This window comes from Columba livia, chromosome W (genome assembly GCF_036013475.1).
Source record: "Columba livia isolate bColLiv1 breed racing homer chromosome W, bColLiv1.pat.W.v2, whole genome shotgun sequence".
Classification (NCBI taxonomy): Eukaryota; Metazoa; Chordata; class Aves; order Columbiformes; family Columbidae; genus Columba; species Columba livia.
In genome coordinates, this window is record NC_088641.1 from 15,957,987 (window position 1) to 15,985,862 (window position 27,876).

Below are 27,876 nucleotides of genomic sequence, written 5' to 3' on the forward strand. Positions count from 1 at the left end.
AGAATATTGAAGACAGGTCCGTTCTTGTTAATTGTAATTATATTAGCCTTAATGTTCTTACCCTGTATTTTACACTGTCTTTAAAGCATGATACGGCGTATTGTTAATATTATATTAAATAAAAGAGGGGGAGATGTAGTGGCAGAGCCCCCCCCTCCCCGGGGAGATGGGGTTGTCTCCAGCCTGGCTGAGATGTGAAGCCAGAGACAAAAGAAACTAAAGGAGCACCATTAGAAGGTAATAATGAATGAGCAATCGCCGGACACACGCGTGCAGAGCGCGTGGACAGTACATGCAGCCTATCACATTATTGTATAGCACGAGTTACAACCAATCACATTGTTGTAAGGCGCGTGGACAGGGCAGCTTTGCTATAAAGCTAGCCCGGTCCGACAATAAAGCGAACTCTGTGAACATCACATTGGTGTGTCAGGTTCCGTCTCTCACATGGAAAAAGCAACACCTGTCCCTTCTAAATAGCCTGTAGCCCTTGATAGCTGACATCCAGTCATGAGATCTGTCCCACCAACTTTCAGTAATGGTTACTAGATCATAGCCTTCTAGCAGCATGGTGGCTTCCAACTCCTCCTGTTTGTTGTCCATGCTACATGCACTGGTGTAGAGGCACTTCAGCTGGGCTGTCAGCCACATCACCTTCTCAGAGGAACACCCCTTAATTCCTTTGAAGTTTTTCACTGGTGTTTTCCTGTTGGCTTCTGTTACCTCAGAAGCCCCCAGCTTGTCTCTTTAAGACTTCAGGTGTGCTCCAATGTGGCCAACATGTCTCAGGGACACCGGCTGAGGGTCCTTGCTAGCACATTGCCCCTCTATCCTTGGTGTCTCGTCACACAGCTTGTCACGGCCAAGCATGATATCGTCCCCCTTCCCCATAATGTCTGGTTTAAAGCTCCGTTAATGAGACCTGCTAGCTTATGTGCAAATACCTTCTTCCCCTTTTGAGAAAGGTGAACCCCATCTGACGCCAGCAAACTTGGTGCTGTGTAGGTAATCCCATTATCAAAAAACCCGATGTCCCAGATGTCCTGATGTTTCACATGCTCACTGAGCTACAAATAGCTCACTGTTACATTCCCAGTCCAAGTTCACCTGAGCCACTTCAGTTCTGGCACCATGGGCTACCTCCTTGTTGTTTTGATCTTTGGCATTGTGGCTCTTGGGCTTGTGAGTATCTACCTTTAACAGCAGTGTTATGTACCCAGGCAGCAATGTCTTGCCACAATGAAGCAGCCCAGATGGGTTTACCTCTGAGCCGACAATTGGTCTGCTTCCACTGCTGTAGCCACCCCCATAGGGCATTTGCCACCTTCCATGAGTCAGTATAGAGCATTGGCCACTTCTGTCATTTGGCAATCTCTAAGGCCAGCTGCATGGCTTTCATTTCTGCAGACTGTCTCGACTTGCCTTCTCCTTCAACAACTTTGACGACTTCTTGTGTCGGACTCTACACAGCAGCTTTCCCCTTCCATTGTTTTCCCACAGCATTACAGGATCCATCAGTAAACAGAGCATAATGCCTTTCATCTTTTGAGAAATGATGTGGTGGTGCCTCTTGGGCACGAGTCACCTCCTTGGGCAATGCTCCAAAATCTCTGCCTTCTGGACAGTCCATGATTTCTTCCAAGATTCCTGGGTGGTTGGGTTGCATGATCAGTGCTACCCACTTACTCCATGTAGCATTGGTTGTGTCATATGCAGAGGGAATGTTTCCTTTGAACATGCTGTGCAGCACAGGCAGTTGTGGTGCAAAGAGGAGCTGTGCTTCTGTACCAACAACTTCTGAAGCCACTCGAACCCCCTCATATACTGCTAGTATCTCTTTTTTAGTCAGGGTGTAGTGGGCTTCTAATTCTCAATACTCCCTGCTCCAAAACCCTATAGGTCAACCTCGAGTCTCTATGGGTCTTTTCCTACAGAGGCTCCAGGTGAGGCCATGGTCTCTGGCTACAATGTAGAGCATTTCTCACAGCCGGCCCTCTCTTGACTGGACCAAAGGCTACCGCATGATCTGTGTCCTGTTTGATATGTTCAAAGGCCTGCTGATGCTTTGGGTCCCAGTTGAAATAGTTTTTCTTTCAGGTCACTTGATAGAGAGGGCTTACACACTGACTGTAACCTAGAATATGCATTCTCCAGAAACCCACAGTGCTTAAAAAAGCTTGTTTTTCTTTTTTGTTAGCTGATGGGGACATCTTATCGATCATATCCATAAGGATGGGAGAACATCCCTCTTGACATTTTATTCCCAAGAACTTGATCTCCTGTGCAAGTCCGCAGGTCCTTTGACCTTGCTTTTTTTTTTTTTTTGTTTTTTTTTTTTTAATGGCAAAACCACCTTTGACTCCAGTTCATATTGGAGTTCTAGCATGTCCAGTATGGCAGCACTCCACAGCAGTATGACTTTGTTCAGACCACAGTAGTCCACTGTTGACCTCTACCCTCCATCAGACTTTCACACTGGCTATATAGAACTATTAAAGGGTTAGTGAGTCTTGCTGATCACTCTTTGGCTTTCCAGTCAATGTATCAATTTATGGATGGGAACCAGGGAGTCTCAGTGTGATTTTGCACTGTCCTGGTAGCAATTTGCTGTTCTTTGGTGTGCAGCAACCCTACAACAGAGGGATCCCCCGAGAGGCCGGGCAAAGTAGACAGCTGTTTAATCTTCTCTGTATCCATGGTGACTATACCAAAGGCCTAACAGTACCCTTTTGGGTCCTTGAAGTACCCTCTCCTGAGGTAGTCTATGCCAAGGATACATGTGGCCTCTGGGCTGGTCACAATAGGATGCTTCTGCCACTTGTCACCTGTTAGGCTCACTTCAGCCTCCAACAGAGACAAGTGCTGGGATCCCTCAGTCACTCCAGAAATCCAGATGGGTTCTGCTCCCTTGTACCCTGATGGCATTAGGGTATACTGTGTACTAGTGTCCACTAGAGCTTTATACTCTTGTGGATCTGATGTGCTAGTTCATTGAATCCACAGAGTCCAGGAAATCCTATTGTTCCTTTCCTTTCCTTTCCTTTCCTTTCCTTTCCTTTCCTTTCCTTTCCTTTCCTTTCCTTTCCTTTCCTTTCCTTTCCTTTCCTTTCCTTTCCTTTCCTTTCCTTTCCTTTCCTTTCCTTTCCTTTCCTTTCCTTTCCTTTCCTTTCCTTTCCTTTCCTTTCCTTTCCTTTCCTTTCCTTTCCTTTCCTTTCCTTTCCTTTCCTTTCCTTTCCTTTCCTTTCCTTTCCTTTCCTTCTTCCTGGTCAGAGTATTTACTATTTGAATCCTGCAGTATCAGACTAGAAGTCCCATCACCAAGATCAGGAGGAGAGGCATTCTCAGATTCTTCTGCATCTGGGGGATGTTCCTCCTCCTCCTCCCTTACTAACAGATTGTATGGACCCATCGACCATTGTTTCATTTTGACTACTGGGGAAATTACTGTAGCTGGGGTTTGGGTCTCTGTCTCAGCCATGCTGTCCTCAGATGCAGAGGTCCTCTTTGCCCTGCTCCTCCGATGGTGTTGGACAGAGGCTTGATAGGCATAGGCCAAGCCCCAAAGCAATGCTAGGAGTTGCTGGGTCTCATATGGGTAAGCAAGTCAACCTTCTGTCAAGCGGTGCACCAGTTCAATGGGATAACATACCCGTTCAGGCATAAAAACTCAGGCTATTGGAAATGATAAGTTCCCTAGGCATCTGCCCAAATCCTTCCACATACCCTGCCACCCAGGGATCAAACAGCTCAGGGCAAATTTATTTGTCACATCACCAAACAGTTGTTTACTTGTATGCCAGGACCAAGTCAGGTTCCACACACCTAACAACAAGCCAATCATGCTGATAATATGATTACAGAGTTTACATGAGAATGTATAAGAAACTTGGGAACCCATGCGGCAAAACTGAACACGTTCATCCAAAGAAAAAGGGATGTGTAATCTAAAGATAGACCATCAGATTCTGTTTTTAGCAACAGTGATATCAATCTGAAGAAACCCCACTAATTTCAGAGAAGCTGCCTTGGATTTACATATGAATTACATATGTCAAATCAGTCTCTAGTTTATTGCTGAACATTAATCATAGAATCATAGAATGTCCTGAGTTGGAAGGGACCCACAAGGAACATCGAGTCGAACTCCTGTCCCTGCATATGACAACCCCACAGTTCACACCATGTGTCTGAGGACATTATCCAGTCTCTTCTTAAATACTGCCAGGCTTGGAGCTGTGACTACCTCCCTAGGGAGCCTGTTCCAGTGCTCCACCACCCTCTGAGTGAAGAACCTTTTCCTAATGTCTAGCTTAAACCTCTCCTGGCACATCTTCCTGCCATTCCCTTGGGTTCTGTCATTGGTCACCAGAGAGAAGAGTTTGGCGCCTACCCTTCCTCCTCTCCTAATGTATTAAGTGGCAAAGCTTTGATAGGTGGCTCATAGGGAGAAGTCCACACAGGAGCAGGTTTTCTGGGAGGAACTGTGGACCATGGGGGAGCCATGCTGGAGTAGTCTTTCCCTGAAGGACTGTATGCTGTGGGAAGGACTCTATGCTAGAGCAGAGGGAAAGTGTGAGAACTAAGGAGCAGCAGAGACAAAGTGTTATGAACTGACTGCAATCCCCATTCCCCATCTCTGAGCTGCTCAGGGTGGATAGGATGTAACAGAGTTGGGAATGAAGGAGTAGAGCCTGGGAAGAAGGGTGGAGGAAGGTGTTTTTTAGTTTTGTCTTTGTTTCTCACGACCTGAATCTATTTTAAATTGGCAATAAATTAAATTAATTTTCCCCAAGTGGAGTCTGGTTTGCCAGTGATGGTAATTGATAAGCGATCTCCCTGTCTGTATCTCAACCCATGAGCTTTTCCATCTTATTTTCTCCCCCTGTCCTGTTGAGAGGAAGGAATGAGAGAGCAGTTGGGTGGGTGTCTGGCATCCAGCCAAGGTTAATCCACCATAATTACTAAATACAAATTTCTGATTCTGTAAAAATAAGCCGCAAGGTAGCTTGTGGAGCACAGAAATGGCAGCAATGCCATGGGCATATGCCAGCCCAAGCGCATGGTCATTGTTGTTATAAAAAATGTTCCCAGTCACAGCAGAATATGGTGATAAGTGGTACAGCAAACAGAAAAAGCTGACAGAAGCCACTAACAAGCTCTGGACTCTTTTATACAGGAAAGTAAGCAAGCCCTGTGACTAATGCAGGAGCCTGCCAATTAACTGCTGAACAACTATAAATGCAATCTGATAAACGCTCCAATCAAATCTGTCATTATCTTAAGCCCTACATTGGAGACCAAAAGGGGCTATGGTGGGTTGATCCCGGCCAACAGCTAAACACCCATATAGCTGCTCACTTCTCTCTCCCACAGGACAGGGGAAATAGAAGAAAGGTGAGAAGAGTCATGGATCAATATAATGACAATTTAATAGGGAGAGAGTGAAAGCAAAGCAAAAAGAGGAATTAATTCACTACTTCCCATCGTCAGGCAGATGTTTAGCCACTTCCTGGGAAGCAGGGCCTCAGCATGCATAGAAGTTGCTTAGGAAGACAAATGCTATAACCACAAACATCTCCCCTTCATCCTCCTTTTCCTGAGCTTTTATTGCTGAGCATGATGTCCTATGGTATGGAATATCATTTCAGCTCAGCTGTCACAGCAGTGTCTCCTCCCAACCTCTTGCCCACCCCCAGCCTACTCACTGGGTGAGGGTGGGGGCCAGGGCAGAGTGGGAAAGAGAGAAAGCCTGGATGCTGTGAAAGCTCTGCTCAGCAATAATAAAAACATTGATGTGTTATCCACAAATGCAAATCACAGTACCATATGGGCTGCTATGAGTAAAGTTAACCCCATCCCAGCCAGACCCTTTACAATCCCTGACTGAATGAAGCTGAACAGGAAAAGTATAATGGTATTTAAATTATTGTAGGTATTGTAGATTGTTAGATTCTGCTCTATCGCTGAATTTATTCAGATGGAAAACACTTTTGCAAATTCTGACCATAATATTTGAACCTGATCTTAATTTCCTTACACAGAAAAAATGTCTAGGGTGAGATCTAGATGGACTTCTTAGGCACGTCAAACTAAAGCTTTGTAATGTGCAAAAAAAAAAAAAAAAGGATAAAAAAGGATGATAAACGTGCCTAGATTTCCCAAAGAGACACAGAGTGAAACAGGCAATTTTGAAGGTCACCTCTCAGCCCTCCACCTGTGCTTGGTAAGGACTCATTTGAGATAACCAACAGGAACTCCTCTGTACAGAAGGACTGTCTATCAGTTCCTTGTACAATGTGGAGTTTTCTGTGGATTGCCATTCTGTCAATCACACATACTTACAACAAAGAAAAATTGCTGTTAAAAAACTACTATAATAATATGTATACCAAGACAAAGCCTTTAGGCCTAATTTTTCTAAGTATCATTTATAACCTGTATGAAACTATTGCCACAGAGAACAAGACTCTAGTTCTGGACAGACTACACATGGTGGATTGGTACAGATTTATAGAGCTCACTGAAGGTTCAGTAGTTTGTTTACTGTTTTGAAGACTTGGAGTCCAGTAATCCATATTCCTAGATTGTATCTTCCAGTTTTTATGGACTATGGCCCATACAAAATAAATGTTACGAGAATGAAAACAACTGTTGAAAGATATTCTAATTAATCACTGCAAGAAATATTTGAAAGAGAGAGAGAATAACATAGCAATTAAAAGCACTACACAGTTCATTATTTTATTTAAAAGTATGCACTGCATATAGCTGTCTTTGAACTGAGTGATTGTGGCAGCTCCTGGGAAGGTGCAGGCAAATTCTTACAGGTAATCTTAAGGAGGCAGATGTTTCCTCCTCTCAATCATGGAGTTATTTTACTGATGTGACATCATATCAATGAGTTGTAAACCAATTTTACTAGAAGATGCTCTGAAACAAGGAGATGAGGGCATGGTTCTATTCTTTAAGATTAGCTTGAGAGATATTCTTCTTTCAGAAAGAAAATAAGTTTCGCCTTCTAGTTTCTTGGAGGAAGGTGATAATGGTGGCATTGTATTACGGCCAATCAGTTTAGCACTACTAAAAATCATTCTTGTTTAGAAAGAAGTTCAATGATGTTGTATTTGATTAATTCCATATTCCCACAGGATGTTAGAAATTGTTTCATGTCCCATGTAGGAATTCCACAGAACTGAAGGTACTTAGTATCATAAAAGATAAAGCTCAAGCAGCCAAATTATTCCTTTTGCATCCTTAAAATGCTGAAAGCAAATAAAATGTTTTGATTGTGTGAAATTATACATCTGTCAACATGAACCCAGTTGTGTTCCCATTGCAGTCAGTGGGAGCTTACTGTTCCCTTTTAAGTGGGCTACATTAAACCCTCTATCACTGACTTTTGAATAGAAACCAAGGACCTCATTCTGAAACATTCCCTCTGGTTAGCAGATCCACTGAAATAAGTTTTGAATCATCCTCAAATTTCCGTAACATCAAAATATACTTGGTGCAGTAGAAGAAAAGCCTGAATTAATAATAGGATACAATCTCTTTGTTTTAAGATGCAAGGAAAGCAGAAGCCCTTGAAACTGAAGGTTAGCTGTCCATATTGAAGCTTATATGTGCAATTCAAAAATATATTTTATAATATCACTTTATTAAGATCCATATAGATAGGTATATAGCAGATATCTCACTCACCATAAATATAATAGTACTTCTTACCTTTTACCTATGGCTACTATATTTGCTTAAACAGATATCAACAAAACCCCTCAATGCATTACTAAGTCAAAAGATTTTTTGAGGAAGTTTAGACACTGACTTTTCATTTTCTTAAATAGTTGTAAATCCATTATTATGTCATAAGCAAGAAGATACATTTGATTTAAGGTTGAATTATATTGATAAATTAAATCCTAATATCAGATGACTGGAACAATTTTAAAGAGAAATATCACAGAATCACAGAATCACAGAATGTTAGGAATTGGAAGGGACCTCAAAAGATCATCTAGTCCAATCCCCTTGCCGGAGCAGGAACACCTAGATGAGGTTACACAGGAATGTGTCCAGGTGGGTTTTGAATGTCTCCAGAGAAGGAGACTCCACAACCTCCCTGGGCAGCCTGTTCCAGTGTCCTGTTACCCTTACTGAGAAGAAGTTTCTTCTCAAATTTAAGTGGAACCTCTTGTGTTCCAGTTTGAACCCATTACCCCTTGTCCTACCACTGGTTGTCACCAAGAAGAGCCTGGCTCCATCCTCCTGACACTCACCCTTTTTTATATATTTGTAAACATTAATGAGGTCACCCCTCAGTCTCCTCTTCCCCAAGCTAAAGAGCCCCAGCTCCCTCAGCCTTTCCTCATAAGGGAGATGCTCCACTCCCTTAATCATCTTCGTTGCCCTGCCCTATCTCTGTATACAGGTTTTGCTTTGCACTGTGCTGTATTCTATATCAGTAGAACTATATGCATAATGAGGCCATGCAAATGAAGTGAAATCAGCAAAAGTATAATGGAGGAGGGGGTAAAATATGGCCATCAGTATAATGACCAAGGAGTAGAGAATTTAAATGTTTAATGTTTGCACATTGAAGTTAATTTTTCTGTTATCTTTTTGAATGGGTAGACTGAAACTCCTGAAAGACCAGAATGAGAAGATCTCTGTTTTGGATGAAAAAGTTTAATAACATTCTTTAACAGACTGTCCAGATTTAACTTTCTAACCTATAGCAGTTTACCCATATTTTTAAAATAAAGAAGCATGGTAATAATTAGTGGGGATAATGGAGGAGAGGGAGAACCCCCATTTTCTGTGTTTTCAATGAACGGGCCTTTTGCCTTGCTGCACTGTCTGGATGCCAGCTCCCCATGTCTCAGCCATGATGGAAGCTTAGAGTACAATAGAAGCACAGAAACAACATGAATTACAAATACATTTATATCTTACTGCATGGCCTCCACCCCTGAAATGAATGTAGTCTAAAAATATCCTCCACTCTAAATTGCTTTACTACGGAGGCAGTCTTGCAAAAACACTACACTTACAAAATAAAAATCCAAACCCCAGACAGAATAATCTTGATGTGAATTGTTTTGCTTCTGTTTGAAAATTCTCTGTCTTTTTGAAAGATATTAGTCTCATTTAATAATATAAAGTGCATGCCTATGATAAGAATGATAGTATTCTACTTCTTGTGAATTTATGAGGAATATCTTGTTATTTCAAATAAAAAAAAAGGAAAAAATGGAGGAACTATATATCATCAATATATATAGTGTTATTTTTATTGTTGTAGCCTGATAAAACTAAATAATATCAGTTCTTGGAAAAGAATTAATGTCAAATATTTTTTCGCAAGTGAACCTCTTGACAAAAAAATAAAGAAAAAATACAGTGAAATAATAAATTGAATGCATATTGAAATTTTTGTTTTATTTTAGAGCCTGATTCAGTAAATTCACTTACAAGAAACTACTCATATGAGTAACCCTTTTGATATTAAGAGGTTTACTCAAGTAAGGATAGTTACTTGTGTGCCAGAACTTGCAGAATCAAGCCCTTGCCAGTAAATATTTAGAAAAGAAATCATTGCTGAAATACACTGTATCTTTCTGTTTACAAGATGAAAGCATCCATTTGGAAATTGCAAAATGTGATACAGAAATGTTTTCTTAAAAAAGTGAAAATTAGCTAAGTATGAATGACTTCCTTTGAATTAGATCCATTCTTTAGTTGCTACCAAAAGAAAAACTAAAACTAATAACTTATTTCAGCATTTTATCTCTTTCTGTAAAATCTTAACACTGCCAGTGTCAGAATATGGGGCTTAATCAGCACAATTTACAAGGATTTAGGAACTTTTTCATTCCAAATGCATTTATATACACACAAGCATGTATGTGTATGTAAATTATTTTTAATACAGCAATTTTACACAAACAGAACTTTAAGTAGTTGAATAAAAAGCAATCAAAATACTCTTCATATATCCATAAGTCCATGAACCTTTTAAAATAGTCTCTTTTAAAAAAAAAAACAGCTAAATTATGTAAATTCAGACTGCATTATTTGAATATTTGCCAGTTATATCTTGATTCTTCTTGAAAAACCCACAAGAAGATGAGAATGCCAGCAATATAAACCATAGAAACAAGAAAAAAGTAGAATGCAAGGACTAGTAAATAAATCCATGGACATAAAGAAGCAGAAATGCTAAGATTATGCATTTTTCTATGCTTCTTCTATGCTTGTAAACCATAAGGTGAGATATTGGTATTACCAGCTCTGCAGAGAAGGGGAGTGAGAGTGTGTATGTTTGTGTGTGCCCATGTGCATCTGTATGCATGTGTGTGTGTGAAAGAGATCAAAGGAAGGAGAAGGGAGAAGTGCAAGAGGGAGAGGAAGAGAGGTGTGGACAAGCAGACACAATAAAGCATAATAACATTTCTGCATGTCTAATAGCTTAAGTCTGCTTTGTCTCTCTGTATCCTATTGCTGTCTATACTGCAAATAGAGTAAAAGAATTGGTAAATATTTCATCAATAGTTCATATTTGATTCAAGTACTTTTTACAAAAAAAAAAGGGAAAAAGATTTGTAGCTTTCAAGTAAAGGAAAAAAAATTTAACAAGTTTAAAAAATTTAAAAAGTTTAACAATATTTTCAAGATACAACAGTGTTTTCATAACTCATGCTTAACATGGTACATGCTAATCATAAAATGGTAACATTAATTTTTTTATATTTTAGTTATGTAGTGCACCTTATTATCGGTAAATTAATATTAATAGTTCCAATTTATCTTTTAATAATAGCATATTTTAAAATATTAACATTTTAAAAATGCAAAATAAAGCCAAGCCCATAACTAGCAATGTCTTTTATTGATGTTAATTGACTTTATGGTTGTTAATTTTTTTTTAATTTGACAAATACCCCAGCTTTATCAAAGAATGACTGAATTGTCTTAACAAAAAAGATGAAGGCCATGTACTGCTTATAATAGAATAACCACCTTCCAGATCTCTTAAATCCACAATATATGAAGTGCAGGTCCCGAGTGGCTTTTGTTTTCAGTGTGTTTTGTAAGCTTTTTTTCTGCATCAAATATGTCAAGTTAATTTACAGGGCGCTATTACTGATATGTTTTCTTGGTTTGTGGTTTTCTGTGAAAGGCAGGCAGCTGAGACCAAGTCTTCAGATGGAGGGGAAGGAGCAGGAGGAGAACATATATACATATAGTGTACCAGTGTCTGTAAATTGGCATATGATAGCAGACCAGGAGAAACCTCCAGTATCTATTTGCATACTGAATAATATCCAGGATTAAACCAAACTGATTTTTATACAGAATTTGGACCTGACATTTATTATTCAGTTCACAGACATCTTGAAGGAAAGTTTATTTTCCATTCATAGCTGAAAAATCTTCTAAGATAAATAAAGGCTGGTTTAGCATTAACAGTAAATAAATATATTTTCCGTATTTATTATGAATTTATCTTATATGATTACTAAACAGATGTTTGCCACCAAACTATTTTTGCTCCTCAACAATTCAAAATAAAAATATCACACTTACTATGTGGAATTTGTAAAATGTGTCTATTTAATTCCAGAAGTTTGCTTTCCATAAATAAAATTACAATGTATTTTTAAAATGAATTAAAATAATCTTTTGAAAAAAAAGCTATAAATAAATACGAAGGAAAGATTTTTATACCTTTATGTGTTTCTGTAGACAGATGTATTTTTCTACCTACTGTATGCATCAAGTAGCATTTTGCAAGCAGTATGAAAAATATGAGCAACTGTTACATGTGAGTTTGCAAGTAGTAAATTTATAACATAGCACTAATTCATTTTCATCATCTGATAGGTTCATAAAATATTTTGGTGATGATTAGCATTCAAGTCTTGATAGCTGGTACTGATAAAAACTCAATCTAATAAAATTTTAAATAAACCAAGCCTTCTCTTTTAATGAAGGCTAGTACAATGCTTTGACTTGTTACTATTTTAAAGGAATATATATTACACATTTTCAAGGTGATGCTCTCCAGATAGCTCTTCCAATAATTTTGACAAGATGTTGGTACCTTCTGTGAGCCGCTTAGTGTCTGGAAGGATCAGGACCTTAGTAAGCATATCCACTTAAACGCTACTTCAAAATCTCTAGTCTTTGCTGAACAGCTTTTAAAACTTAGTTTAGTCTGAAAACAGAGAACAAATGCAGGCTCAGTTCAATGGCTTATTCTTCAAAAATGTTTGTTTTGGTCCCATGTCTGTAAGGCACTGAGCATCTTCAAGGAGCAGCTCTGGGTTCACTAGTGTGAAACCACAGTGAGAGTTTGTGTTCAGTGGTGTTCAGGTTTGGACCCTTTATGAACACAGAGCAGAAGAGGATAAATGTTAGACACTCTTTACATTACTTCTGAATACAAAATGCATATTTAAAGTAAACAGATAAAATTCCTACATTTATATATTTGGATATCCATGTTTTCTGAAAAAAATAAAAAAGCCATGTAAAGAAATTCATTTGGTCTTCATGGATGTTCTGATAGATTATAAATTTTATCATTTAAAATATAATACTTGGGAACCATATTGATTTTCAGGTGTGATGTACATGCATGCACACACATATTCACACACATGCACACCCATTCATTTGGGTATGTACCGTATTTTTTATTATTTCATATGCAATAACACAGTTGTGAGCTATTTTTGTAGTGTATTGCAGTCAACTTTATAGTGTATGTACATACAGTCACTTGAAAAAATAAATGTAAAATGTTACATTTAACAGACCTATGTTATATAAAGCAAAGGTTTCCCACTCATTCCGTTGTTTCATTACTTTCTGGCTTATTTCCCCAATTAAATTTGAGATCTCATATAATAACAAAAGACAGGACTTTCAGTGAACTTCTCTTCCACTACATTGTTACACATGAAAGACAGGATTTGGTTTATGTACATTTAAAAAATCTATAGATGTGTCGAGGGTTAAGATTGCGGGGTGACAATAAAACCCTGGCAGATGTATTGTTAACCCCCTCTCCTCCCCCACACTCCCCCTTCCCTCTCCCCCCTTTTCACTAAGGAGAGGCGATTGGAAGGAAAAGAAGCACAGAGTGAAGAGAGTTGGAAAAAATTAAAGATGTTTTACTAATGCTACTAATAAGAATAGAGAAAATAATACAAAATATACAAAACCAATCTTGAAAGTCTCAGCAACTGCAGAGCTGGCACCCGAAGTCCTGGATTAGACTCTGCAGCCAACCGGAGCTGGATTCAGTCTCTCACTAGGCCTCAGTTCGCAGGGACGACTAGCAAGGTTCTCTTCTAATGTCGGCCATAAGCAGAAGGGAAAAGGGAAAAGCAACACGAGATCCTCGTGATCTCCCACTTTTATATGAAGTATTCACGTGAATGGAATGTTATACCCAGTTGGTCAGTTTCTTGGTCTCTTTCTTCTCGTCGCCCCTCTCGCGAGATGTCCATCCGTGCTTATCAATAAGTTTGCATTCCATTGCTAGGTTTACCAAAACATGTGTCTGGTTCTCCAGGAAAATGCAGTTAATATGAAAGCTTTAGCTGACAGACAAAATTCACTGAAAAAGAAACTTGTTTTTAACAAAACCAGGACAAGATGACATCAGTAAAATATTAATGAATAAAACAAAAATTATGGCTTATTTCATAAGTGTAAATGCAGTGATGTATTTATGACACAATTAAGTGTACTCTTAAATTTTATGAACAGAGAGTAAGTTCAACTAAGAACATATACAATTAAAATTGGGCTTTCTCTTTAATTTGTTCTGCAATACTTTTTAAGTTTAGGTATATAACCATAGAATAATTTCTGTTAAGACTGAAGGATTCATATAGGACTGATACTGCATGCATTATTTTGTGAATATTTTGGAGCACATGACAGCCTAAATAACACATATGTTTTTGCAAATTAATTAACTCTATAGCAGTATCCAGTAATAATGTATTTGCAGTGTAACAAGCAATTTTATTTGTTTTTTTTTATAAAATGCTAGACTTCTCAACCTTACTGTTGCATACTAATAAATGGTGAATATCTAATGATATTTTGAGGTCTTACAATGCATTATACCTTCATCTGCAAGTAACTTTATTGATATCAAATGAAATCATGTCATGAATTTGAAGGTCTAGCTGATGTGCTAGCTGCTTAAAGTACACAGAACAAAAATGTTAATAATTAATAGTCATTATTAGTAATAATTACAATTAGGAAATTCTTAGGCTAGGTCCCGATTAATTTATTTAATAAAAATAATATCCAAACCTCTAGGATATGCAATAGATCATAGAATCATAGAATAGTTTTGCTCAGAAGGGACCTTCAAAGGTCATCTAGTCCAACCCCCTGCAATGAGCAGGGCCATCTTCAACTAGATCAGGTTGCTCAGAGCCCTGTCCAACCTGACCTTGAATGTTTCCAAGGATGGGGCATCTACCACCTCTCTGGGCACCCTGTTCCAGTGTTTTACCACCCTCACTGTAAAAAATTTCTTCCTCACGTCTAGCCTGAATCTCCCCTCCTTTAGTTTAAAACCATTACCTCTTGTCCTATTGTAACAGGCCTTCCCAAAAAGTCTGTCCCCATCTTTCTTATAAGCCCCTTTTAAGTACTGAAAGGCTGCAGTACGGTCTCCCTGGAGCCTTCTCTTCTCCAGGCTCAATATATCTAGAACATAATTCCAATATGTCATAGTTACCAAGAGACAATTTAGTGTCATTGTTTCAAAAGTCTGCACTTAGAATAAAAATGAAAAGCTTGTTAAATCATTCTATCAGGTGGGTGATCAGATTATTGAAGTAATTAGACCAAACTCATTTTCAGAAATCAGTCCAATATATGAGACATTTTACTCTCTGTTATTATCTGTAGGTAACATAATAATATGTAAAATATCTACAAAAAGACTTTTATTCATTTCATGTAAATAATCCATCTTCAGGTAAGACAGACTACCTTGCATGTATACATATCACATGTAGACAAAAGCGTGAAGCTTTAAAAAGCAGTATGCTAGTAAAGTAATTGATTTTTAAAATATTTTATTCAAATTCCTACTAGCTTACACTGCTCCCAGGAGAGACCAAAGAAATATTAAAAATACAATAGAAATAAAAAGAATAAGATATTTGTCACTCTCATTTAAATGGATGTATGCTGCTATCCTATAAATGTCACATCGGATAACCCTGAAAAATTACAGTGAATCTCCATACTATGCATATTCATGATTGTGTTTTGCATAGTGCTGGCAGCAGGCTGCATGGGGGAGATATGAAGGGAGGAGGGTGAGGAAAGACCAAATGATTTGACAGACTAAAATTACTACCAGCATCCTAGAAATAGACTTAGCAATAGTTTCCGTTTGCTTGGTTTACAAAACCAAAACAAAGTCTGTAGCACTATCCTTACGATGCTTACAATTAATTAGTATTTTTGTGCTATATATTTAGGCATAAAAATTTAATAAAGATTAATTGCTGAGAAATGCCAGTGTTAATTAGAAGGTTCTTTTTATTACCAACAGTTGTAAAGAAAGCCAGGAAAGAGAAATCAGAGGAGTACTTTTCAGAACTGCTTTTTTTTTGTTGCATTTCCAGCATCAGACCAAAGCACAAATTTCTCATTTGTTCACATGATATAGATGAGTGTAAATTAAGGTGCATTGTTGTTTCTGTGCCAAATATCACTCCTAAGCAATATTCAATAAACTATGAGACTTCAGTAAACTAAAAGACTATTAGAGATAGAAAAGTTGTCATGTGTCTAGCTCAACAGCTATTTGTGCTGAAGCAGAGAGCAGAGTTAATCAGTGGCTTTAGAAGTAATTGTCAATAGAGTTTGGGTAGTACAAACAAACACCAATTATTCCTTCCACAGGAGCCCAAATAGAAACAACAATACTGGTATTGTTCTCCACTCCTCATTAAGAGGATTCAGGAATGAAACTGAGAGCTCTGAGGTGGATGGGAAACTGACAGGCAAACTGTGCTCTGAACGCATCTCTCATGATCCCACTACAACAGACTCAGGCTTTGGGCCTCAGCAGTGCCAGCTGCACTGGGAGAAGCCAAGCCTGTCATTCCATCTTCTCATAAAATCTTCAATGCAAAGACAAAAGCATAGTTGGAGCTTAATGAAGAAACAAATACAAAGGAGATTAGGCCTTGTTAACACTTGCATTCATTTGTCCCTATAAAAAACCTGCAATGAAGGGACTGCTTTACACATTTTTTATAAGGAGCGAATTATATCGATGAGGTGTTGTTTTTATAAATATTTTTATACATCTAGCTATGACCACATAACTGTAACCCAGCAAATTGTTTTGTAAAAAAATCAAATTCTAACAATTCTGTTAATGACAACTTCCAATCCATAAACATATACTTAAAAAAGCAGATATTAATAATTTTGTACGTCTTCCATCTGAAGTCTTTACTTATATAGTTTACTGCATGCTTTGGAAAATAATGTGGAAATTTATGCATTGTTATTGAAGTTAATCTGTTCTTCAGGACAAATGTTGAAGCCTGTTCCAGTGTTTGACCACCCTCTTGGTAAATAAATACTTCCTAATGTCTAGTCTAAACCTCCCCTGGTGCATCTTTGAAGGTGACCTTTTTTTTTCCTTTTGAGCTCCATGAGGAGTTCCCTGTTCAGCCAAGCTGACCTTCTTCCCCACTTGCTTGACTTTGGACACAGTGGAATTGCCTGCTTTTGTGCTCAGTTCCTCGGATCAGCTGACTGAAGCCAGCTCGGCCGGAGCCGGGAGCGAAATCTCGAAGCTACAGAGGTAAGAGAGGGTAAAGAGAGGGGTTTCTGGTCGCGTTTTCGATTCCGCTACCCGGGAGTCCCCGGCAGCCCTTGCGGAACCGGCTGACATGGCGCGGCCGTTACTACGGTGACGGGGGTCACACCCCTCCCTCTTGCTTTGAAAAAGCCTCCGGGAGCCCACCAGGCGCTGGGAGGTGAATGTGTTTGTGAGGTAGGTGAGCACTACCCACACGGTGCTGCAGCAGCAGCGACTGGGGCTGCTCATGCAGTAGGGTTCAGAGGTTCTATCACTCCTCGCTGTTAGACCTCTCACTTGTTGCTGGTGACACAGACTGGGGTGTGGCAGGGCAAGTAGACTGGACACAACTAGCTCTTGTAGGTGAGTTTGCCCAGGGTTTCATTTTGTTTTCTTGTCCCCAATTTAACTAAAGGTAGTAATGGTTTCTAGAAAAAGGAAAGCTGTTGCTGCCATTAATACAAAGAGTGTGTCTACACAGACACTACCTGCCAAGAAGGATGCAGCCACCCAGGCTTCTGGCTGCGCAGAGTGTCTGTGCCTGGCATTAGTATCAGAGAATGGTATGGGAGGCACCTGTGTACGATGTGACCAGGTCAATGACTTACTGTACCTAGTGGCGGAGCTTAAGGAAGAGGTGGAGAGACTAAGGAGCATTAGGGAGAGTGAAGAAGAAACAGACTGGTGGGGTCAGGCTCTTTTGACTCCTAAGGGTGTGCAACAGGAGATGGCAAAGCCTTGTCCCTCCTGCCATAAGGCGGATACAGCAGATCTAATTGATGGGGGGGAATGGAAACAGGTCCCTGATCGGAGAGGTAAAAGAACCCTCTCTTGAACCCCGTCACCACCCTTGGTGCCCTTAACAAATAGATATGAGGCCCTGGACCCTGAAAATCGGGCAGAGGACAGCCAAGAAGATCCACCTGGAGAGCCCTCTGGATGGACCTCATCTATAAAAAGAATTACAACTGCAGCTGTAAGAAGAAAATAAAAAAGAAGAGTGGTAGTAGTTGGCGACTCCCTTCTGAGAGGAACAGAGGACCCTATATGTCGCCCAGATCCATCCCACAGGGAGGTCTGCTGCCTTCCTGGGGCTAGGGTGAGGGACATTAATAGAAGACTTCCGGAGCTAATTCAGCCCTCAGACTACTATCCCCTGTTAGTAGTCCAAGCTGGCAGCGAGGACATCAACAGAAGAAGTACCAAGATAATTAAAAAAGACTTTAAAGCACTGGGTCGGTCAGTTCATGGGACGGGAGCACAAGTGATATTTGCCTTAGTTCCTGTGGTATCTGGGATGGATGAGGAGCTAAATAAAGAGAGGAGTAGAAAAGCCCATCTCATCAACAGGTGGCTTAAGGATTGGTGTCACCGTCAAAATTTTGGGTTTTTTGACCATGGGGCAAACTCTGTGGTACCTAGTCTCCTCAAATCAGATGGGCTTCATCCTTCTAGGGAGAGCAAGAGGACTATAGCCCATAAGTTGGCAGGGCTGATCAGGAGGGCTTTAAACTAGGTTTGAAGGGGGAAGGGATTGAAACTGGGCTCTCCAAAGATCAGCCTAAGGATGGAAAGCCCAAATTAAGAGGGAAATCAGCAGCCCACTTGAAGTGCATGTACACTAATGCACGCAGTATGGGCAACAAACAAGAGGAGCTGGAAGCCGTCGTGCAGCAGGAAAGCTATGACATAGTTGCCATCACAGAAACATGGTGGGATGACTCATATGACTGGAGTGCTGCTATGTGTGGCTACAAGCTCTTCAGAAAAGATAGGCAGGGTAGGAGAGGTGGAGGGGTGGCTTTATATGTTAGAGAGTCACTCGACTCTGTTAAACTTGAGGTCAGCAGTGACAAGGTTGAGTGCCTGTGGACCAGAATCAGAGGGAAGTTCAACAAGGCTGACATCCTCGTGGGTGTCTGTTACAGACCACCCAACCAGGATGATGAAGGAGATGAATTATTCTACAAGCAGCTGGCAGATGTCTCAAAATCGACGGCCCTTGTTCTTGTGGGTGACTTTAACCTGCTGGATATCTGCTGGGAGCTCAATACTGCACAGAAGAGGCAGTCTAGGAAGTTCCTAGAGTGTATAGAGGACAATTTCCTTCATCAGCTGGTAAATGAGCCTACCAGGGGCAAGACCCCGCTAGACCTACTGTTTACAAACAGAGAAGGGCTGGTGGGAGATGTAGTGGTTGGAGGCCGCCTGGGGCATAGCGACCATGAAATAATAGAATTTTCAATACTCAGAGATGCAAGGAGAGCCATTAATAAAACCTCTACACTGGACTTCCAGAGGGTAGATTTTTGTCTATTCAGAAGTCTAGTTCAGAGCATACCCTGGGAAACAATGCTTAAAAACAAGGGGGCCCAGGAGGGTTGGACATGCTTCAAGCAGGAGGTTTTGAGTGCACAGGAACAGGCTATACCAGTGTGCCGAAAGGCTAGCCGGCGGGGAAGACAACCGGCTTGGCTAAACAGGGAGATTCTGAATGAAATCAGAAATAAAAAGAGACTTTACCGACTGTGGAAAAAAGGGCTGGCTACTTATGAAGAATTTATGGAAATAGCTAGATGATGCAGAAAAAAAATCAGGGAAACAAAAGTGCAATTTGAAGTTAATTTGGCCAATTCTGTCAGGGATAATAAAAAGTCCTTCTTCAAATATGTTAATAACAAAAGGAGGGGCAAGGAAAACCTCCATTCTCTGTTAGACTTTGAGGGAAATATAGTTAACAAAGATGAGGAGAAAGCTGAGGTACTTAATACCTACTTTGCCTCAGTTTTTACCAGTAAGACAGGTGGCCCTCAGGACAACTCATCTCTGGAGGTGGTTGACAGAGATAGGAAGCCAAATAGGCCCCTTGTATTCCAGGAGGAAATAGTTAGTGATTTACTGAGCCATCTGGATCCCCACAAGTCTATGGGACCAGATGGGATCCATCCTAGGGTGATGAGGGAGCTAGCAGAAGAACTTGCCAAGCTGCTCTCCACCATCTTCCAGCAGTCCTGGCTCACTGGGGAGGTCCCATATGATTGGAAATTGGCCAATGTTACCCCAGTCCACAAAAAGGGCTGCAGAGCTGACCCTGGCAACTACAGGCCTGTCAGCCTGACCTCGGTGCCTGGCAGGGTTATGGAGCAGATCATCCTGAAGGCAATCACACAGCACCTTCAGGATGGACAAGGGATCAGACCCAGCCAGCATGGGTTTAGGAGGGGCAGGTCCTGTCTGACCAACCTGATCTCCTTTTATGATCAGGTGACTCACCTGGTGGATGAGGGGAAAGCTGTGGATGTGGTCTATCTGGACTTCAGCAAGGCCTTTGGCACTGTCTCCCATAATATACTCTTGCAAAAGCTGGTAGCCCATGTCTTGGACAAGTGTACTCTATGCTGGGTTAAGAACTGGCTGGAGGGCCGGGCCCAGAGAGTGCTGGTGAATTGGGCTGCATCTAGCTGGCGGCCAGTCACTAGTGGTGTTCCCCAGGGGTCAGTGTTGGGTCCAGTCCTGTTTAACATCTTTATTGACGATTTAGATGAGGGGATTGAGACCATCATCAGCAAATTTGCTGATGACACCAAGTTGGGAGGGAGTGTCGACCTGCTGGAAGGCAGGAGGGCTCTGCAGAGGGATCTGGATAGACTGGAAAAATGGGCTGATTCCAATGGGATGAATTTCAACAAGGCCAAGTGCCGGGTGCTGCACTTTGGTCACAACAACCCCCTGCAGCGCTACAGTCTGGGCGCAGAGTGGCTGGAGAGCAGTCAGACAGAAAGGGACCTGGGGGTACTAATTGACAGGAAGCTCAACATGAGCCATCAGTGTGCCCAGGTGGCCAAGAAGGCCAATGGTATCCTATCCTGTATCAAAAATAGCATGGTCAGCAGGACAAGGGAAGTGATCCTTCCCCTGTACTCTGCATTGGTGAGGCCACACCTGGAGTATTGTGTTCAGTTCTGGGCCCCTCAGTTCAGGAAAGACATTGAAGTGCTGGAGCGGGTCCAGAGAAGGGCAACAAGACTGGGGAAGGGACTTGAACATAAGACCTATGGGGAGAGGCTGAGGGAGCTGGGGTTGTTTAGTCTAGAGAAGAGGAGGCTTAGAGGTGACCTCATCACTCTCTATAACTACCTGAAGGGAAGTTCTAGCCAGGTGGGGATTGGTCTCTTCTCCCAGGCAGTTAGCAATAGGACAAGGGGGCATGGGCTTAAACTCTGCCAGGGGAAATTTAGGCTGGATATTAGAAAGAAATTCTTTACAGAGAGAGTGGTCAGGCATTGGAATGGCCTGCCCAGGGAGGTAGTGGACTCGCCGTCCCTGGAGGTTTTTAAACTGAGATTGAACATGGCACTTAGTGCCATGATCTAGTAAACGGACTGGAGTTGGACCAAGGGTTGGACTCGATGATCTCTGAGGTCTTTTCCAACCCAGTCGATTCTGTGATTCTGTGATTCTAAAAGGTGGTTCTTAAAGACTGACCAGCACTCATGGACTCCTAAGCCCTCAAAGGCAGATTCCCAGTGTATTCATCTAAATAGTTTCCTGAATCATACCTTAAAGTTTGCTCTCCTGAAGTCCAGGGTAGCAACACTGCTGACCTTTTTTCTCATTACGCTGAAAATTTTAAACTCAATCATTTCATGATCACTGTAGCCAAGACAGTCACCTACCATCACATCCCCCATGAGTCCTTCTCTATTCACAGATGACAAGTCTAGGAGTGCATCTTTCCTAGTTGGCTCACTGAGTACTTGTGACAGAAAGCTATCTCCTACAAACTTCAAGAATTTCAAAGACCTGCTTATCACTGCAGTATGATATTCCCAGTTGATGCCTGAGAAGTTGAAGTCTCCCATAAGGACAAGGGCTGCTGATCCTGACATTTCTCCTAATTGCCTATACAACAACTCATCAGTGCTAACATCCTGGCTGGGCTATCAGTAGGAGAAACCCACTGCAACATTTCCTTTGTTTTCCATCCCCCTAATCTTCACCCAGAGGCTCTCAGCCACATAATCCTTAACTGTAAGGGTTGTAGAGTCACACCTCTCCCTCACATATGGTGCATCTCCTCCACCTCACCTGCCCTGCCTATCCCTCCTCAACAGCCTGTAGCACTTCATCCCAGCACTCTAGTCGTGGGGCTCATTCCACCAAGTCTCACTAGTACCAATGACATCATAGCTCTGGGAACTGGCCAATGCTTTCAGTTCATCCTGTTTGTTTCGCATAGTGTGTGCATTGCTGTACAAGCATTTCAGGTATGCGCCTAAGCCCCCAGTGCTCCCTGAAGCAGTGTAAATGCTTCCATTAGCATTGCAACCCTCAGGCAATGCCATGCTAACCCCTTGGCTTACCTTCATCTATCCTGTTGGTATCCCCTTCCCCCATCGATTCTAGTTTAATAGTTCTATCCTATTCTATTCTAATATTTTCTTCAAATAAGTATTACATGAGTAATAAGTTCAACACACACACATAATAACAAAATAGTGTAACCAATTCAGTAAAAGGGCGAGGTGCATAACCAGTCAGGGAAATCTGATCATGCACTGAGGCTGTCGTTATATGCTTGGCTTCCTTAGGCAAATCTCCTACTGTTTTATCATAAGTATATGGGGTGTTCACAGCTGGTGAAAGCTGGCTTAGTTTGGGTCTTCAGGTCACATTAACCCTAAGCTCATAGTCCCAGGTAACATTTGTTCTTCTAAGCAAGTTGTCTTGACTTTGACAGAAGCTACTTACATCTATAAGTATTGGCAAGAATGGTCCCTTAAACTGCCGTGAGAAACCTTACATGGATAAAGTTTGCAAGTAAGTAATTGTTTTGTATGCAATTTCTTGCAAGAATAAGCCCAGGTACAATAATTGTGAACATGACAGAAACAGAAGCAGTTTGCAGAGATGTCAGTTCATGATGCATGTTGGTACATTTGGAAAAGGTACCTTACTCTCTGGCATTTATAAAAATTGTACCATAGCTGTATATTGTGTCAATATAAATATAAAAAATCTTTAGACAATATGTTTCTAGAGTGAACATAATTCACATAAACTTCAATGAATCAAAATAAAATAAATAGCACCAAGTGCTCAGAATTGCAATCAGGGAAGCACTCAAAGCACTGTTGACTTCTGTGGAACTACTTATATGATGGAAGTTACTTATATTCTTAAGTGTTCACGTTATTGTATTCTATTATAATAATGTTATGTCTCTCTTAAAAAAAGCACTAGTGCCCTTTAAAAAGAATAAAGATCTTGCTACAGTATCAGTGCAAGTAAGCCACTAAATAGCTCACCAAATTATTAATATTAGAAAGGAAAGCACTTGTGATTTTCTTTTGATTGAGTGCTCTTCTTTCAGAGTTAGACTACTCATACAATCAGCTCTGTCTAAGCAGTAGTGTGCACTGGTTCATTTCAGAGAGACTTCTAAAAAGTCACAATTTTTTATTTTGTCCACCCCTTGCTTCAGAGAATAGTAATCTTTAGGTGACCTCTTCCAATCAAAAATTATCCCTTACCTCTGCATCACTGTGCTTGCTAGAAAGCTCAGGTATCCATTCCCTATGCTTAGCTCACTCTGTACCTGCTGTACCTGCAAAAGAGATACAAGATGATTGTACTAGGGAGTTGATAAGTGCTCTTACCCATATCTGGTATGCTATAAATAACCTTCTTTATTATTTTCTGGAACTTCCTGTTAGTAGATAAAGCTAAGTGAAAACTTTTCTTTCTCTCTAGATGATAAAACAATTTACTGATTTTGCTTTATTCATTTCACCTTTGTGTTAACACTGAAAGTGCAATTATTATTGGGTAAAAATATGCATGCAATTCACAAATAAATATACTTAAATTGAAAAAAAAAAAAAAATGCCATAAGGTTCTCCACAGAATTTTCTCTGAAGTTTTCCACTAAGGGAAGGAACTGTGACCCTATGGGATGAGGCCTATGAGTTCAATACATCCTTCAAACAGGTAAAAGACAAAAGGTGCTGAAATACATGCACTGGCTGTAGAGTTTTATACAAGTGCAATAATACAACTGACTTAGAAGCCATGCTGGCAAAACCTTTCCTGATGTTGTGATAAAGAATGCACAAGACCATTTGAAAAACAACACAAAAACTGAGGATGTAATTAATGCTGATAAATTGGCATTTCTTCACAGAATTCTGTGGAAATATTCAAGGAAAGTAAGCTATGAATTCCTAGCTTCAAACTTTTCTTGTTATTATTTTATGGAGGCTGCTTACATGACTTTTAGAGGAATTCTTCTGGTTTCACTTGCTACCATCCTACTTACACTCTTTTTGTTGTTTATATAAGGGAGAAAAACACCAGGCTGGCTTGTTACTCCATGCATGTAGAAAAGCAATGGCTCTTCATATTTTGATTTCAGTATGACTAAATATTTGTCATCTACATCTCAGTATGAAGTTATTGCACTAATTTGCTTATTCTACAATATTGTTGAATTCCTTTCCTTAAAGTACAGACTCTGATCTATTTATGATATAATTTTTCAACAAATACTCATTTTTATAACTACCATATTATTGTAGCACTTATCATTAAAACAGCAAGTAAACCAGCTAGTGTTCTTTATGATCACAAAAAACCCAGAATTTAAGGTACATATCTCATCCTGTAAATGAAAAAAATGGTTCTTTTACATTTTAAATAATAAATATTATATAGTTTTTCACAATCTGTTAAAATATTTTTTCAAACACTAACAGTATTTTAAACCAAAAAATATTTATAAAAGCATTAATCCATTTTTCCAGAACGTGTAACTGAGAATGAAGACAGACAATGTTTGTTAGTTAAGCCAGATTTTTCATTTTTAATGCAAAAATTGTAGCCAGAAATAGACTTTTAAAATCGAAAATATTTTTTATTTTAGCTTTGGCGCTTCACTGAAATATACCATTTTATTTCTCTTTACTGCTATTCCAGGGACAAACAGGAGTTTAGATTTCTCTCTGTAGCATTCAGCAAAAAAATTCTAATTACTTCCTAATTAATGGAAGACCTGGTCCCAACAGGAAATTGATCAGGATCTATAATTAATGTTAAGTTGTGTTCATTTGCCAAGGGGAACTGCTCCGGTGCCGACCTGGTTTGTAGCGAAGTGGCAGATAGTGCAGTAAGGGATTTTCTGAGGAAAGAAAACGCCAGGATGGCGGTGAGAACGGCTAGGAGCCAGCAGCTTTCTCGTGGGAGACGCTGAGGAGACCTGGGCCTTTGCAGGGTAACGGCGGAGGATTTAAACGAGGTGTAACTGACACCAACACCAGTCAGTGGCCGAGGGGAGCTGCTCCGCTGCTGCCCCGGTCTGCAGTGAAGCAGCAAATCTCGGAACAGTGAGGGTTTTCCAAGGCAGGGAAGCGCTGGGGCAGCGGTAAGAACTGCCAGGAGTCGGCAGCTCTCTTGCCAGATACGCTGATGAGACCTGGGCGTTGCTGGGGCAACACCCGATGATTTAAATGCACCGTAACTGCCATCACAAGTCAGTCACTGAAGAGAGCTGCTCCGGTGCCGACTTGGTCTGCAGTGAAGCAGCGTATCTTGGCACAGTGAGGGTTTTTCCGAGGCAGGGAAACGACATGGCAGCAGCGAGAGCCACAAGGAGACAGCTGCTCTCTTGCAGGAGATGCTGACAAGACCTGGGCCTTTCCAGGGCAACAGCGGGAGATTTAAACGTGGTGTAACCGCTACCTCCAGTCAGTCGCCGAGGGGAGCTGCTCCAGATCTGCAGCGAAGCAGCAGATCTCGGAGCAGTGAGGGAAACGGCAGGGCAGGGGCGAGAACCACCAGGAGCCGGCTGCTCTCTTGTGGGAGACGCTGATGAGACCTTAACATTAGCAAGGCAACGGCAGGAGATTTAAACGTGATGTAACCGACACCACCAATCATTCGCCGAGGAGAGCTGATCCAGCACTGATCCACTTTACAGTGAAGCTGCAGATCACGGCGCATTGAAGGTTTTCCCAGGTCAGGGAAACGCCAGGGCAGCGGCGAGAACCGCCAGGAGCTGGCAGCTCTCTTGCGGGACATGCTGATGAGACCTGGGCGTTGCTAGGGCAACGGCGGGAGATTTAAGCGTGGTGTAACCGCTACCGTTAGTCAGCCGCAGAGGGGAGCTGCTCTGGTGCCGAACACCACGGCGCAATGAGGGTTGTCTGAAGGCAGGGAAATGCCTGGGGAGCGGAAAGAACCACCAGGCGCTAGCGGCTCTAGGTCGGGATACACTGACGGGAGCTGGGCGTTGCCAACGCAACGGTGGAAGACTTAAACGCGGTGTAACCGCTTCCGCTAGTCAGTCGCCGAGAAGAACTGTTCCAGTGCCGACCCGCTCTGCAGCGAAGCGGAAGTTCACGGCACGGTGGGGGTTTTTCGAGACAGGAAAACGTCAGGGCAGCGGCGAGAACCACCAGGAGCCGGCAGCTTCTCATGGGAGACGCTGACGAGACCTGGGAGTTCCTAGGGCAACGGCAGGAGATTTAAACACGGTGTAACCGACACCACCGCCGGTCAGTTGCTGAGGGTAGCTGCTCTGCTACCGACCCGGTCTGCACCGAAGCAGCAGATCTCGATGCAGTTAGGGATTTCCAAGGCAGGGAAATGCCAGGGCAGCGGCGCGAACTGCCAGGAGCTGACGGCTCTCTCGGGGGAGACGCTGATGAGACCTGGGTGTTGCCAGGGCAATAGCGGGAGATTTAAATTCGGTGTAACCTACACCACTACGTCAGTCGCCATGGGGAGGTTCCCTGGTGCCGACCCGGACTGCTACAAACCAGCAGATCTCGGCTCATTGGGGGTTTTTCTGAGGCAAGGAAATGCCAGGGCAGCATTGAGAACTGCCAAGAGCCGTCAGCTTCTCTCTCAGGAGACGCAGACGAGACATGGGCATTGGAAGGGCAAGGGCAGGAGATTTAAAGATTTAAATGCAGTGTAACTGACACCACTACCGGTGGTCGGCAAGGGGAGCTGCTCTGGTGCCTACCTGGTCTGCAGCGAAGCGACAGATCTCGGTGCAGTGAAGGCTTTTCCAAGTCCGAGGGAAAAACAGGGCAGCGCTGAGAACCGCCAGGAGCCGGCATCTTCTCGCAGGAGACGCTAACGAGACCTGGGTGTTGCCAGGGCAACGGCAGGAGATTTGAATTCGGTGGAACCGACCCCACAAGTTAGTCCCCAAGAGGAGCTACTTTTTGCCGACCCTGTCGTCAGCGAAGCGGCAGATTTTGGCGCTGTGAGGGTTTTTCCGAGGCAGGGAAACACCAGGGCAGCAGTGAGAATCGCCAGGAGCTGGCAGCTTCTCACGGGAGAAGCTGAGGAGACCTGGGCGTTGCCAGGGCAACGGCAGATGATTAAAATGCCGTTTTAACCGATACCACCAGCAGTCAATCGCTGAGGGGCGCTGCTCCGGTGCAGTCCCGGTCTGCAGGGAAGCAGAAGATCTTGGTGCAGTGAGGGTTTTTCCTAGGCAGGGAAATGCCAGGGCAATGTTGAGAATGGCCGGGAGCCGTCAGCTTCTCTTGCAGGAGTCACTGATGAGACCTGGGCATTGGAAGGAGATTTAAATGTGATGTAACCAACACCACCATCAGTGAGTTGGCAAGGGGAGCTGCTCTGATGCCTACCTGTTCTGTAGCGATGTGGCAGATATCAGCGTCGTGATGGATTTATCAAAGCTGGTAAAAAACAGGGCAGAGGAAAAATCAGCCAGGAGCCAGCAGTTATCTCGTGTGAGATGCTGATGAGACCTGGGTGTTGCCAGGGAACAGCGGGAGATTGGAATGTGATGTAACTGACACCACCACCAATCAGTTTCCGAGGGGAGCTACTCTGGTGCTTACCTGGTCTGCACCAAAGCAGAAGATGTTGATGTAGTGAGGGTTTTATTGAGGCCTGGAAAAAAACAGGGCAGTGGCGATAACAGCCAGGAGGCGGCAGCTCTCTCCCAAGAGACACAGACAAGACCTGGGCAT

General features: G+C 41.9%; 1 long non-coding RNA gene across 1 annotated transcript; it reads right to left on the reverse strand.

Annotated features, from left to right (window-relative positions):
• Nucleotides 1-11,592: 11,592 nt before the first annotated feature.
• LOC135577152 (uncharacterized) lies at nucleotides 11,593-27,445 on the reverse strand. The gene is made up of 3 exons (XR_010468736.1): nucleotides 26,892-27,445; nucleotides 23,401-23,474; nucleotides 11,593-13,627 (listed from the first exon to the last, which is right to left on the reverse strand). It is a non-coding gene; the product is annotated as an uncharacterized LOC135577152 (long non-coding RNA).
• Between the last annotated feature and the right edge of the window lie 431 nt (nucleotides 27,446-27,876).